The sequence below is a fragment of the Peromyscus maniculatus genome, chromosome 8 (genome assembly GCF_049852395.1).
Source record: "Peromyscus maniculatus bairdii isolate BWxNUB_F1_BW_parent chromosome 8, HU_Pman_BW_mat_3.1, whole genome shotgun sequence".
NCBI classification, from domain to species: Eukaryota; Metazoa; Chordata; class Mammalia; order Rodentia; family Cricetidae; genus Peromyscus; species Peromyscus maniculatus.
The window spans coordinates 53,039,880-53,055,373 of NC_134859.1; the positions used below are offsets into that span (position 1 = coordinate 53,039,880).

General features: G+C 47.8%; 1 protein-coding gene across 3 annotated transcripts in view; it reads left to right on the forward strand.

The window, feature by feature from the left end:
* Nucleotides 1-8,832: 8,832 nt before the first annotated feature.
* The window catches only part of Pik3r5 (phosphoinositide-3-kinase regulatory subunit 5), a 64,738-nt gene continuing 58,076 nt past the window's right edge, over nt 8,833-15,494 (forward strand). For all 3 annotated transcript variants that reach the window (XM_006973497.4, XM_076542642.1, XM_076542643.1), the window contains exon 1: nt 8,833-8,988. The gene's annotated coding sequence lies outside the window, so the exon portion shown is untranslated. The remainder of the gene's footprint in view (nt 8,989-15,494) is intronic.

Consider the following 15,494-nt stretch of genomic DNA (forward strand, 5'->3'; position numbering starts at 1 on the left):
ATGGGTGCAAGGAACCAATCCTGACCCTCTGTAGAGGGAGCAGCAAGTGCTCTTTACCACTGAGCCATCTCTCCAACCTCTCTTATTCCCTCCCTCCCTCCCTCCCTCCCTCCCTCCCTCCCTCCACCCCTCCCTCCCTCCCTCTCTCTCTCTTTTCTTCTTCTTCTTCTTCTTCTTCTTCTTCTTCTTCTTCTTCTTCTTCTTCTTCTTCTTCTTCTTCTTCTTCTTCTTCTTCTTCTTCTTCTTCTTCTTCTCCTTCTCCTCCTTCTCCTTCCCCTTCCCCTTCCCCTTCCCCTTCCCCTTCCCCTTCCCCTTCCCCTTCCCCTTCCCCTTCCCCTCCTCCTCCTCCTCCTCCTTTTGTTTGTTTGTTTATTGTTGTTTTTTTTTGAGACAGGGTTTCTCTGTGTAGCATTGGCTGTCCTGGAATCCACTCCATAGACCAGGCCATCCTTGAACTCACAGAGATCCACCTACCTCTGCCTCCTGAGTGCTGAGGTTAAAGGCATAACTCTCCATGCTTTATGGTGTTCTTGAAGCACACAAGTTTTGATTTTTCATGATGTCTTCTTAATTTCTTACTTTTATTGCTTTTGTGTTTGATAATTTTTAAGAAGCCACCACATAACCCAATGTCACCGAAGTCTACACCCATGGTTTCTCCTATGAGTTTTGTGGTCTTAGCTCTGATGGGTCTTTCAACTGTTCTGAATTAAGTTCTGTGTGCAGTGTGTGCCAGGGACCCAGCTTCTCTGCTTTGCATATGGATATCCAGCGGCGTCAGCACTATTTGTGGAAAAGACAATTCATTTCCCTTTCAAATGGTCTTGGCGCTTGTGTCAAAAAAATGACTGACTGCAAAGTGAGGGTTTAAATGCTGACTCTCCGTCTCAGCCTCTCATCTGTCACTCACGCCTGAACCCCAGTGTCGGAGCTGCTGTAGCTTCCCTCTCTGTCTTGGAGCCAGGAAATGTGAGTCCTCCAACCTTTCCCCTTTCCCCAGATTGTTTTGGCTATTCGGAGCCCCTGCCTGTTTCATTCCCAGGCACCTTTGTTGCTGGGGTGAATAAAACAAACTGTGTTGTTTTTTTTTTTTTTTTCTATTACACTTTCTACTTGGTCCCTGCTGGTGTATGGAGAATAACTGAATGTCCTATGTTTGTTTTGTATACAGTTAGTTCCTTTACTGAATTCCCTTATTAGTTCTAAACATTTTTCAGCCCATTAGCTGTGGTTTCTTCGGTAGACAATCATTATATAATATAAATATATATACAATGATTATACATTATACCTATATATTATAATAATTATATAACATATATTGTATCTATGTATTATATGTAATTATATATATCATATAACGATATATATATATATAATTATATATATATATATATAATTTGCTTATAATGATAAGCTTGACTTTCCCTTCCCAAATTTATGCCTCTGTTTTCCTCTCCCATTATTTTCTCTTATTCACAATTACAAAGACCCTTGTTTTCATAGGAATGCTTTCATTATTAAAGACCATATCTCTTCATCCCTCCTCATCATTAGGCATTACACTGCAGTTTGATTGAGACAAATACCATTTACCATGTCACCAAAGTCACCTTGTATTTCTAGTCACTGAGTTCCCATCAGGGGACATCTTATCAGGGTAATTATATTGCTGGGTCTCCTGAGTCCTATTCATGTGATGAACAACATTAATAAACTTTTATATTGATTCCCCCTTTTATAAACTAATTGTCTCCCCTCCAGTGGGAACAAATGAGCTCACATTAACAGAAATAGCTCAGGTTTCACAGGCACATGGTCCCACCTGTATAATACAGAACAGATGTCACAGGCTGAATGCCAGTGGGTCGTATCTAGTTAGCTTAGAAGGAAGGGGTTTAAAATACTGTTTTGAATTAGTCGCCAGCATTTAAAGATTAGGGAATTTCAGATAAGAATTCCAATTTCCTTTTTGTCTTTAAATCTCTTAAGATCTGGCCCTTCTGGTTCCTGCATTTCCACATGGCCACAGCAGGCTGAGGCTGGGCCCCAGGGGCCCTCTTTAGCGGTCTCTTCATTTGCCTCACTAGCATTCTCTCTGCACCCCCATTGTCTCCATATCCAATTGTTTCCCCGACATCAGGGTCAAGGGTCAGTTACTAGTTTTTGCATTTGTGCAATTGCTTTTCTTAGTATGGAATTAGGTGAAAGTGAAGTATTTCTTGTAATGATGTCTCTAGAAAATGTAGAGGAAATAGAAGAGGCCAAGAGGGCTGTGCATCAAGGGAAATGGGGCAGCCCACTTCTCAGAGGGTGTGAGGAATATTCCTAGAGGCTCAATACACAGTGCGTGTCTGTTGAAAGAATTAGATGGAAAATGCCACCAGAAAATAAAATGTAACAAGAAGAATATGTAAAAGCTGCATTGATGTGGGAACACACATATATGAGTCACACACACACACACACACAGAGAAAGAGAGAGAGAGAGAGAGAGAGAGAGAGAGAGAGAGATGTTTCCATGAGGTTCACTTGGGAAGGCTTTAAAGAATAAACCAGGCTGTTATGAAATGTCACAATGTGTTAAGGAAACCCCATCTCCTGACTCTGTCCCCGAGTTTGACCTGTCTGGCTTGTAGAGATATTTATGTTTCTGATCTGTGCTCAGGTCTTCTTGGTTATTTCTGAGGAGTTTCCCAGCAGTGACTGTGCCGGGGTCAGTCTCCCTGGGTAGACCTGGGTACAAAACACTGAAATTTCAAAGACACAATTTCCTCTCCTCTCTAAGGGGCCATACCTGGGACATGTTCCTCTCCGGCCATCTTGGGACCCTTGCTCTGTGGTGCCCCCCCCCCCCCCCCCGCGCGCCCCCTACTCTTATTGACCCTAAGGGAAACATCTTTTTTCCTCCTCCTGAAATTCTTTCTCCATCAGGTTCAGATATCAACATGTGAAGCTGACCTGAGACAAGGGTCACAGCCTTATAGAAAACAACACCAAGGGCTTGATTTGGGAGGGAGCTGCAGTTTGGCCCGGCTCTCAGTTTCTCGACGTCCAGTCTGAATTTTAGAATGGAAACACACTGGCTGGACCCTGAGCAGACTCTCCTCATCTCATACCACGGAGCTTCCCATAAGCTCCTTCTTGCAAGACCTTGCGTCAGCCAGATGAAGGTACACAGTGGTGGGTCATGTGCTCCTGGTCCACTTGATCTTGCTGTCTGGTTGGTTGGTTGGTTTTGACACAGGCTCTCACTGTGTAGCCCCAGCTGGCCTAGAGTTTCCAGAGACATGCTTGCCTCTGCATCTTGAGGGCTGGGGTGAAAGGTGTGTGCCACCTAATACTCTTGAGACATCAGACGTGTTCTCATCCTCCTAGCCTCGTCCAGGATGTCAGCATTCCTTAAACCTTACTTAATTTTTTTAGATTCACATATCTTATATATATATCATATATCATATATATATATGTGTGTGTGTGTGATATATATATGAGTGTTTGACTGCATACATATATACATACCTTGTATGTATGGCCTAACACCTATGGAGGTCAGAAGCTGGTGTTGGATTCCCTGGAACTGGAGTTACAGATGGCTGTGAGTCACTATGTGGGGGCTGAGAAGCGAACCTGGGTCCTCTGCAAGAGCAATAAGTGCTCTTAACTGCTGAGCCATCTGTCCAGCCCCATAGGCACATTACTGCTTTTTTTTTTTATTGAGACAAGGTGTCATGTAGCCCAGGCTGGCCTCAAATTTGCTGTGTCCAGGAGGATGAATTTGAACTTCTGACCCTCCTGTGTCTTCCTCTCAAGTGCTAGGGTCACAGGTGTGCACTTGGTTTGTGTGGTGCTAGGGATCAAACCCAGGGCTTTGTGCGTGCTGGGTAAGCACTTTACCAATGGAATTATATCCCCTGCCCCACACTATTATTTTTTGTTGTTGTTGTTTTGAGACAGGGTTTCTCTGTGTAGTCTTGGAGCCTGTCCTGGATCTTGCTTTGTAGACCAGGCTGGCCTTGAACTCACAGAGATCCACCTGGCTCTGCCTCCTGAGTGCTGGGATTAAAGGCCTGTGCCACCACTGCCCGGCTCCACGTTGTTATTTTTAAGTTGAGCCTGGATACAACTTACACTTGTTTTATTATTTGAGATTTTGTACCTTTATCATAGAGAATTCATCTGTGGTTCGCCATGTAGATTTTAGTATTTTAGACATTTTAAGCTTTGTTTTTTAAGGTTGGCTTATATTTTGAAATAATTTGGACTGGTAAAAATAAGCTGTAAATACATAATCTTTATAAAGCATCACCTAACTCTCCCAAATATCAGAACTGAACATAACATTAAAATTAGGTTGGAGAGCTGGAGAGACGGCTCAGTGATTAAAAGCACTGGATGCTTTCCCAGAGGACCCCTGTTCAGTTCCAGACCACCACACAGCTAACAAACCTCTGCTCTGATGCCCTCTTCCGGACTCTGAGGGCACTGCATGCATAGGGTGCACACACATACATTAAGATAAAACACACATACATAGAAGATAAAAATAAACCTTAAAACACTAGGATTAGAATGATTCAGTAGTTTTGTTTTTTGTTTGCTTTGAGACTAGATCTTGCGATGTAGTTCAATGTGGGCTTGCACTCAATTACCTTCCTGCCTTAACCTCCCCAGTGTTGGGAATACTGGAATATGCCACCATGCCCAGTTGGATATGCTACGGGTAGATTTTATTCAACTTTTGCCAATGGTTCCCTTCAATGTCCTTCTTTTGGTGCAGGACCCAACCCTGAATCTCTCATTTACCCTTAAGCATTGCGTGACAATGGCCCCCACCCCAGTCTTTGTGAGCCTCAACCTTGACACTGGTGTGTATTTCATAGAGTGACTCTCAGTTTGGGTTAGATTTCTTTCTTTCTTTCTTTCTTTCTTTCTTTCTTTCTTTCTTTCTTTCTTTCTTTCTTTCTTTCTTTCTTTTCTTTTCTTTTCTTTCACAATTAGACTGAGGCAAAGCATTTTAGGCAAGAACATCTCAGAAAGGACACACCTTCCTCAGCCCCTTGCATCATGTGACTCCTCAGGATGATGTCAATTTTGTTCAGTTGGCACAGGGTGTGTCTGCTGGTTTCTCCACCGTAAGGTTTCTGTTTTCTCTCTGTAACTGTTACCCATCTGACGGCGAACTATTCGGCAAAGCAAACAAGCCTGTTTTTCTTAGGCCCTTCAGGCTGTGATATCAAAAACACCACACACCGAGGGGCCGAGAATCAACAAACATTTCTCACAATTCTGGAGCCTGGGAAGCCTAAGACAGACAGTGCTGGCAGACTCAGCATTTGGTGTGGGCCTGTTCCTCACAGATGGGACAAAGGGACGAAGTTTTCATGGGTTCCCTTGACGAGAGCACTGATTCATCCCGGGGGAGGAACAAGTATGGCTGAATCATAACTACAAAGGTTTCGTCTTCTTAACCATCACATTGGAGGCTAGGTTTCGTAGAAGGGACCTGTACACAACACCACCTAGGTTGGCCTACTGCATTTCCTTTTTATTTTTCAAATTTTTAGGGTTTTGTTGTTGCTGTTGTTTTGTTTGTTTTTGGTTTTTCAAAACAGGGTTTCTCTATGTAACAGCCCTGGCTGTCCTGGAACTCACGCTGTCGACCAGGCTGCCCTCGAACTCACAGAGATCCACCTGCCTCTGCCTCCTGAGTGCTGGGATTAAAGGCATGCGCCATCAGGCCTTGCACTTAAAATTTTCTCAGTTTTTATTTTATTTTATATGTATGGGTGTTCCACCTGCATGTATGTCTGTGCACATCTATGCCTGTTAGCCAAGGAAGCCAGAAGAAGGCATCAGATCCCCTAGGAATGGAGTTACAGATGGCTGTGAACCAACATGTGGGTGGTGGGAATTGAACCAGGCTCCTCTGGAAGGGCAGCCAGTGCTCTTAAACAGAGCCATCTCCCCAGCCCCCAGCCCACTGCATTTACCAATCACTGATGATACTTGCCTGCTGGCAATTTCTTCCTTTTTATATTTTGTGTGTGTGTAGGATTGCATGTGTGTGCATGTGATGTGTGGATGTGAGTGTAGGCTCACATGCGCCAAGGCACATGCTTATGGAAGTCAGAGGACAACTTCCAAGAGCCTGTTCTCTTCCTTCCATGGTGGGTTCCAGGGGTGGAATTTGGGTGGTCAGGTTTGGGAGGTGACCCCCTTGTCCCCACTGAGCCCTCTTGCTGGACCCTGCTGTTAATTTCTTTTCTTTCTCTCTTTCATTTTGTTCTGCTTTATTTTTTGAGGCATGGTGTCTCTGTGTAGCCCTGGCTGTTCTGGAACTTGTTCTGTAGATCAGGCTGACCTCGAACTCAGAAATCTGCCTGCCTCTGCCTCCCCAGTGCTGGGATTAAAGGCGTGCTCTACCACACCCAGCCTTGGTAAGTTTTTAGTAATTCAGTCTATGACCCCTTACATCTTCGCCCAAACACTGAAACCACAAATGCAAAATGTTTATTTTCCCCTCCCCCATTTTTTTTTTGGGGGGAGTGTAATTTAGAGGATGCTAGTGTAATTTAGAGGATGCTAATGATTCTCATTGTGTCAGGTTCTCTCAAACATCTGGGTCGTCTCTGTTTCCCGGCTCACCAGGGATCAGTCTTTATCCAGGAATAAATGGCGGTTGGGGTGACTTGCTGACTGGGTATAGAGTGAATGGTTGATGAGGGAATTGAGGGAGGGAGGGAGGCAATCTAAACAGAAATCAGAGTGTGGATGGGCATGGAGGGATGGAAATCCCAGTGAAGACTCCCGTCCCGGTGTTCTGTGTGCTGAGGTGTGGTTTACTGTGAGCAGGACGTTAGCTTGAAAGAACGCATGCTAGAGTTGGGGTGTGAGCTGGCTGTCGTCTAGGCTTCCTATGTGGGAAGCTTTGTCCTCCACACAGTGCTGCTAAGGGCTGGAGCCTGCCTTGGCCCCGATGCCTGAGGCACAAGGTGCAGTGGCAGCAGAATCAGAGTCTCAGCTCAAGAGAGAAATCCGGGCTACCAGTTTGAGTGGGATGGACAGACAGACGAAACTGCTCTGGGAGAAGAGAAGCAGTCTCAGTCAAGTATGCAATGATTCCAACATTAAACGGAGGATGAAGAAGGAAAAAGAGCCAGAAACAGTGCTCCAAGGTGACGGGGGTTCAGGACCCAGCCGGGGTGTGTGTGTGTGTGTGTGTTTTGGGGGGCGGGGGCGTTCCTCAGAAAGGTGGCAGGAGTAAGGTCTGAAAACCAGCACACTGGATTTGGCATTTGAGGTTTTCCTGGTGACCTTCTTTCAGAACACTGTGGAATAAAAGTAAGATGGGGAAGTTGGAACAGGGCAGGCTGCTCTTTGAAAACATCAGGCAGTGAAGGGGAGGAGAGTGATCAGAAATAGCCATGTTTGTGAGCAGAACCACAGAAGAGGTGCCCTGGCTGGAATGCAGCCAGGTGCCACTGAATGACAGAAGTACTCTTGGGTCTTCCCAGCTGCGTTGGGGAATGTTTCTGGTAGCTGTCATTCTAATTTCTGTCCAGAAGATGCCAGGTGCTCTTGAGGTCTGGCTGGTGGTCAGGCCTGCAGCGACAACAACATACCCCAGTGTTGAAGGGAGGATCATTTCAAACTCCACATCTGGGCCACAGCTGCCCGTCGCAGGGCAACGTTGCTGGGTTTCTGATTTTCTGAGCTTCCTGGGGCCTCAGCTTTGCTCTGCCTTCAGTTTTAGGGACACCAAAGATACAGAAGAAGTCAAACAGCTTCTCGTAACTTCTCTAGCACTTATTTTACTGTAAAAAAACGCTCTTCTCCATCTCCTCCATCTGGTGCACACTGTCCGTCTTTTCTACTCCTTTACAGCGGAGCCGGCTTCCTCAGCCCCTCTCCTCTTCCTCCTACAAAGGTTTGCATGTTGGTACTGAACAAAGTAGAGCCTAGGGAGGCAGTTGTGTGGACCACATTGCCCAGGGCTGATACCGTCTGTAAACGGGTGGTTAGAGGCGAGAACACCGTGGAGAGGCCCATGATGGGCACTGAGTCCCTTCCCATCCACTTCCAACTTCTCTGCCTGCCCAAAGGGTACTTTCTGTTTCTGTCCATTTGGGGAAGTCGCTTTTTCTTGGTATTTGGGGAGTCAGGAAAAGAAAAGCCATTGGGTTTTCACATTAGCCTTCAGGTAGGGCTGTGGCTTTTGACCAACAATAACGTATGACCTTGTGGTCGGTTTTGGACCTACTCCTGGGAAAGTGGGACCCAGTTGAAGGAACAAAAGATTCTGGTACTGTGAAGAGGTGGTGGCACATGGAACCAGAGGCTAGGGAAGCAGTGCTGGGAAGTTTGGACTGGCTGGAAGTTTCTAGGAAGGTTCCTGCAGTCACAGTGCTCATCAGTGCAGCGGGGGTGCAGGTTTTTTAAGGGTTAAGAGCACCCGAAAAAAATAGAAGTAGGAGGAGGAAGTGGGGCGCTGGGTCGCAATGCGAGAAGGAAGCAGCTCATCGGAGCTTCCTCTTTCTCCTCCTTCCCCGAAGCCCCCACCCACCCCTCCTGCGCAGACAAAACGCTCTTCCGCTCCCCCTCACCCCGAACCTCACCTTACTCTTGGGGGGCTGTGATGCTCGGTGCTGGCACACCAGCCGGGGCCTGTAGTTCCTAGGCAGGTGGGGGTCCCAGCTCTGGGCAACTTCTCAGTGGCTTTGAATCTTAGGACGCAAGGGTCAGTGGTACTGGCCTAACGCGACCCGGCCACCAGAGGGCGGGAGAGCCCGGCCGGGCGGCTAGCCCTGCCCAGACCACGCCCCTGCCAAGCCCCGCCCGAAGGCCCCGCCCCCCGGGGGGTTGTAGAGTCTGAGCAGATGCTGGGACTTGCTGCCCAGCTCCAGCCGCCTCACGGTGGTCTGGACATCACCCCAACAGCAGGGAGCCTTCGCTGGAAAGGGGCTCAGCGCCCGGCGGGGACTGCAGGTGTGTGGCTGGGCTGATTGGGGCGGCGGGGTGGGGGGAGAGTGCTGAGGGCACGGGTGAGACCTCGAGGCACAGGCAGAGCGGGTTGGAACCATGCTGGAGCAATGTGCCCCAACTGCAGCTGGTAAGTAAGCTGGACAGTTGGTGGTCTTCCAGTTCCGCTGTTCAAGTCCACCTCGGGGACACGGGGCTAAAAACCCATGGGCTGTCCCAGAGGCAGAAGGGGCGTCCCGGGACTGCTTATCAAGACTGAAGTAGTTAGGAGGCCAAGTGTGTGCGCAGCCTCCTGCTGGGTCACAGGCCACCCTGTGCTCTAGAGTAAAGGAACCTGCAGTCCTCTGGCTCTGAACTCTGTGGGGAGCGTGGGCATCAGGAGTCCTTTGGCATCAGGACCTGGGCGTTGTCCTCTGTCAAGCCTCGGGCTGCCCCATGTTAGTGAGCGTGGACCCTCAGACACGGCTGCTTTTCTAGGCACTGTCAGAGAACGTTTACACGCTGGAGACACGCGCGTATGAGTTTATGAATATATGTGAGCCTACACGTGTGTGTGTGTCCTCGAGCGCTGGCATGATGGCCCATCCGAGGGTGGTGGCGGTAAATATGCAAGAAGTTCAGGACAGTAGGAGGAAGGAGGCTGTTCAGAGGGAAAAGGAAGGCGAGATGAAAGCCGCAGGATGTGGTATGATGTGAGTTAAGCCTCCCGCGAGAGGAGGGGTGGCTTTTGGCAACCGGAGAGCTAAAAGCAGGCCAACTCACCTGAAGACCTTTTCTGAATGGCTGTCCTTCGCTTTGGACTTTGCTCTCTTTGCCTGTTGTGAGCCACCCGGTAAGGTCGGGTTTCCAGAATAGTGTTGTGTGTCCTGCAATGCCTGCCCAAAGAGAGTCTTGGCCCCAGCGCTACAGGACAGCGGTCCAAGGTGAACCAAATTTTAAATAAGATCCTTCAGCCAGGGGTGGAGCTGTTGCGTGGGAACCATGTGTAAGATGGACTAGAGACCCTGGCATATGACCTCCCTCTGCTTGCCTCAGTCTCCTTGTTTGTAAAGTGGGCTATATACTTCTGATCTACAGGGCCATGTGGGAAATGAAAGGAGACAGGTGAGCAACGAGGGCTACACAGGAGACCCTCACTTATGTTTGTTCCAAGCTCTTACAAGCCCATAGAACACATTTTATTTAAAGAGGCTCATCCCGACCAAGGGGCTGACCTATGAGCTATGTTTACGTGTATACGTTGGCCTGCTTTTAGCCTTTTAGTTCTCACCTTTGGCATAGATGGATGGGACAGCCATGCACATGCCGTCAAAGGACATGTCCTCAGTTTGGAGATGGACGTGTGTTCACATTTTATTTCCATAGATCAGTTATTATTAAAATGTTCATTATTTATTTTGGGGGCGTGGGTGTGAGCGTACATGTGCATGCTTGCCATGGTATGTGTGGAGGTCACAGGGCAACCTGAGGGAGCTGGTTCTCTCCTACTCTGTGAGTTCCAGAGAACAAACTCAGGTTGTCAAGCTCGGAGGGAAACCATCTCCCCTGCTCGGTTCATTTGTTCTTTGAGACAGTCTCAGGCTGTCCCCCCACGCTGACCTCCAACTCAGTATGTAGCTGAGACTGGCCTTGAACTCTGAGTGCTGAGATTGCAGGCAGTTCCGCTATGCCCACTTCACATCCTATCTCAGCAATGCTGAAGCTAACGTATCACAGTTATAATAAGCCCCACTACCCTTCCTTGTCAACACACAAAACGATGGTGCGTCTTTACAATCAGTGACATCTTGCAGTCTGTGAAATACAGGGTATGCTTTGCAGAAATGTTTTAGAGGTTCATGGGTACACACAGAATTATGTCATTCTCCTACTCTGCATACATTTAAAAACTTATACCTCATAAGCACCAAACTTTTTGTGGTATCCAGTTTCTTCTTTCTTTCTTTCTTTCTTTCTTTCTTTCTTTCTTTCTTTCTTTCTTTCTTTCTTTCTTTCTTTCTTTCTTTCTTTCTTTCTTTCTTTCCTTTTCTTTCCTTTTCTTTCTTTTATTTTTAAGACAGTCTCCCCATGTAGCCCCTTAGCTGACCTGAAACTCACTGTGTAAACCAGGATGGCCTTGAACTTACAGAGATCTGCCTACCTCTTACTCCCAAGTGCTCTCTGAATTGCTTTGCATCTGGGGTTAAAGGCGTGCAGCGCCACACCTGGACCTGTAGTATCTCGTTTTAAAGACAGTGCTGGCTGCTTTGTTAAGTAGAGCACATCGGGTCTGATTTAGTAACTTCTCGAGAATGTGATCCACTGGCTCTAATCCGCCCTTCTTTGCACCCCGGCCCCCGCTTATGATCTGTTTCCCACCACTTCTCTTTCATCCTTCTACGTGACTCCCCCCCCCCCCCCGCTACAGTTGTGTGGTGTATTGGACACCGTGCTAAGCGTTCCGTGCCCTTTCATCCTGATATCCACACTGAGATAGCTGGAGCCATCACCCCCACTTTACAGATAAGGAAACGGGGTGCTGAAGCCGCTCAATCAGAAAATGCCAGACCTGGCCTGACTCTGGCAGCTACTCTTGACCAGAGAGGAGCAAGTTCCAGTGGTGGCCCGTGGTTGTCAAGTACGTTTCTTGCCTTGCACTTCTGAGGTAGCCTTCTCCCACCGCCCCCCCCCCCCCCCACCCCAAGGCTGGCAGCTACCTTTTGGATAATTGGGATTATATGTTAGGTGACTTCTGGGTGTTCAAGGCATAGATATCACAAGGGGATGAGAAATGAGAAAGTAGATAACTTTAGTAGCTCAGAGCATGAGTCTCCTAACTATCCTTTGGGGCCCAGATTCTAGCCAGTAGAGCTTGGCCTCAGGAGGCTTCCTGCATCATGTTGCTATGGTGATGGGAGATCCTAACTCTGAATGAGTTGCTTTTCAGCGGAAAGCCTGCAGAGGGGTACCAAGTTCTCCTGCCCCCAGCCTAGGTCCACCGTTCTGCTTCCTCTTGTGATGCTCAGTTAGCTTTGAACATTCTGTTTCATCTCCCCCAGATTGCTCTTCCCTTTCTCTGCCCACCTGGTGAACTGAAAATTTCCCCCTCCGTGGACACTTCAAGCTCCATCTTCCAGAGTCTTCCCCAACCTCTGCTCTCACCCTACGGCACTAAGCTACTGTCCTCCGTGGCCTTCCAGTATAGCAATGACTGCCTTGGCCCACAGGGACTTCCCAGGGACGAACATAGTCATGGCCTGTTCATGGTCCGTGTGGCTTCAGGCTGCCACCACTTCAAGCTGAGTCTCCCTGGCGTCTCACACAAGAAGCCCTCCATGCACATCTCCAGCCGAAGCTGCTAGGATGCAGGATAGTGTCCGGGGTCAGCAGGGTGGGGTCCCTAGAGACTGTTGTGCTTTTCATTTTCATGTCCTCTGGAGTCTTGTTATTGTGTTGACCTAGGCAAATGAGCTTGTGTGGTTTCTTCATGGTGGGGCGGGGACGGGGGCTGGGATGTGAGGAATGGAGGTGGATTCCAGCCTTGGGGTCCTGTTTCTACCTCACTCCTCCACAGTTGCCTCAGAGCCTTGATTACAATCAGATGGCCTCTCTGGGTGTCGTTTCCCTTGTCTATATGGCAGCCGCGTGGCACTTGATCCTGCCTAACCTTCCATAGTCAGGACTTTGCTGTGGAACATGTTCAGTGTACAGCCATGGACCGGGCTCCGAAGACACAGGAAGGCGGGCATTGCTTCTGCCTCTAAGAAGATGTGGTCTAAGTGGTTCAGGGCACTCAACACAGAGATCATCTCCTTCTAAGTGTGAGAATTACATGATGCTGTGGGATTACAGAAAGGGAGTTTGGGATTGTGTCATACTTTACTTGAGACCTGAGAGATATGCAATAAAAAAAAAAAGAATACTCATAATAATAAGATGGACATTTGCCAGATACCTGCTTATGGCTCTGTGGATATCTTCCCTCATGAATAAGTCCCCGTAACAGCTCAGCCCGTATGGGTAATCACGAGGGGTTTCCTCCTTCTGAAATTAGATGTCACAACTGAATGTCGTGGTTGGTTCCACGTCTAACATGGACCAAGGATTCTTTCCATGCTCCTATCTTTCCCTTATCCCAAGGGGCAGTTTGTGAACATTGAGGTCTTAAATACCGTTGTGGTGGGAGAAGGCTGCCTCTTCTTTTTCTCTGTTCATTGCTGGAGAGCATGTCCCACTGAGGACCCCTTGTAGTCATGCTTTCAGTAGTAGCTCAGGGAGTCTCTCTACCCATGGGAAATTCTACCCATTGTAGCCCTGCCTTTATCCAGTCCCTCTTGGGAACCGTGTTCTTGCCAAGTTCAGAACCCCAGCTCTTGATTCTCTGTATCGTGTAATAAGGCTCTTGGCCAGCTCCCACTTCTCCATCTAAAGCTGTCTTCCTAGAACCCTGACATCCATACGGCTGGGCATCAGGTTGAGTGTTTGTTCCTGTGTGGTTCCGTGGTGTAGGCTCTTGTCAGGCAAATCTTCACACAACCACTTCCACCCAACCTGGTCGACGTGGCCAACCTCCACTTGGGGTTTTCTGCATTTCTTAGATCACGTCGTCTACACCTACAGTTCTTCCAGAAGAGTTTCAAACGCCCTCCAGGGCAGTGGCTGTCAACCTTCCTAATGCTGCAACCCTTTAATACAGCTGTTTGTGTTACAGTAAACCGCCCCCCACACACCATAAAATTATTTTCATTGCTACTTTATAACTGTAATTTTGCTACTGTTATGAATCATATGTAAATATCTGTGTTTTCCAGTGGTCTTAGATGACTCCTGTGAGAGGGTCATTCAAAACCCCCCTACAGGGTCAAGACTCACAGACTGAGAACCACTAACCTAGGTAGTGGGCCCCTTTGGAACCCTGATGAAAGGGTAAACACACATGTATATGTGAACACACACACACACACACACACACACACACACACACACACACACACACACACACACACACGGTCTTCTTAGAAAGAGCCTGGCTTGGTAAGCTATGTTCTAGAAAACACAATCACCTCTGTGCAGTGAGGCCCCACGGGACGGCCGCTGTTAGCAGAGGCAAGCTGCAGGTGGCGATGGGTAAGGAATACTTTAGTGAGCACTCGGGGAACCACCTACGAGACTCTGTAGTGAGATTTTGAGGCGTGTGTCAGGGGACTGCTGAACTTCGTGATCTCACACTAAGGACTTCTTTTGGATTTTATTTTTTTTATTTTTTTTTAAAGATTTATTTATTTATTATGTATACAGCATGTATGACTGCAAGAAGAGGGCACCAGATCTCATTACAGGTGGTTGTGAGCCACCATGTGGTTGCTGGGAATTGAACTCAGGACCTCTGGAAGAGCAGTCAGTGCTCTTAACCTCTGAGCCATCTCTCCAGCCCTGGATTTTATTTTTTAATGTGGGATCTCACTGTGTATCTCTGACCGGCCTCTAATGCACACTTCTACTGCCTCCGTCCCCTGAGAGCTGGAATTACAGGCATGTGCCACCACGTCCGGCTACCAGCTTCTGATGACTTGTGAATGTTTGATTTCAACCTATTTCCAAGATGGTGGATGAGCATCGCCTTACGCTAGGAGAGTGCTGACAAGGAGCGCTTCTCACCCTGCTCCCCAACCAGGGGACCGGATTTATGCCCAGGACTGGGCGACAGAGGAGACATGGCCACTGTCGTTCTTTGCACCTCATGTCTACAGAGCCGTGTTCCTGGAGAGTGGCTTGTCTTTAAGACTTCCTTTCTTTGTGGTTGTGATACATTAGCAGCAAAGCAAGTTGTTTGAGAGATGTTTTCTTCAATTGCTGTCAACATTAAGGCTGTCAGCTATATTTTTAAACACATAGTAGAAAAGCCTTGCATTCTTTCACCTCGGCATGGGTTTGTATGGCATATTCTTAACTTCCCACATTGAGCCTTCCTTGCATTCCTGGACTGAATTCAATTGCTATTTTAAACACAGTCCCGGGTTTGTTCTGTGCGAGCCTCTTTAGGAGTTTTGCATCCGTACTTACACGGTAGCTTCCCAGCCCTGTCAGACACCTGACATACCTGAGAGGTAAAGAGAAAAGACTGGTCTAGGCTCCAAGTCTTGGAGCTTTCAGTCTATGATGGGTTGGCTTCATTGCTGTGAATAGGTCATGGCTGCAAGGAAATAGAATGAAACTGCTTACATCATGACTGGGAAGCCAGAGAGACAGACAGAGAGACAGAGACAGACGCAGAGAGACACTCTGGAGTCTTTCAGTCTCCCACACAGGCACAATCCAGTAACATAAAGACCTCTTATTAGCCCCTACTTCTTCTTCTTTTGTTTTTTGTTTTGTTTTGTTTTTTGAGACAGGGTTTCTCTGTATAGCTTTGCGCCTTCCCTAGAACTCATTCTGTAGCCCAGGCTGGCCTCGAACTCACAGAGATCTGCCTGCCTCTGCCTCCCGAGTGCTGGGACTAAAGGCGTGCGCCACCACCGCCTGGCTAGCCCCCA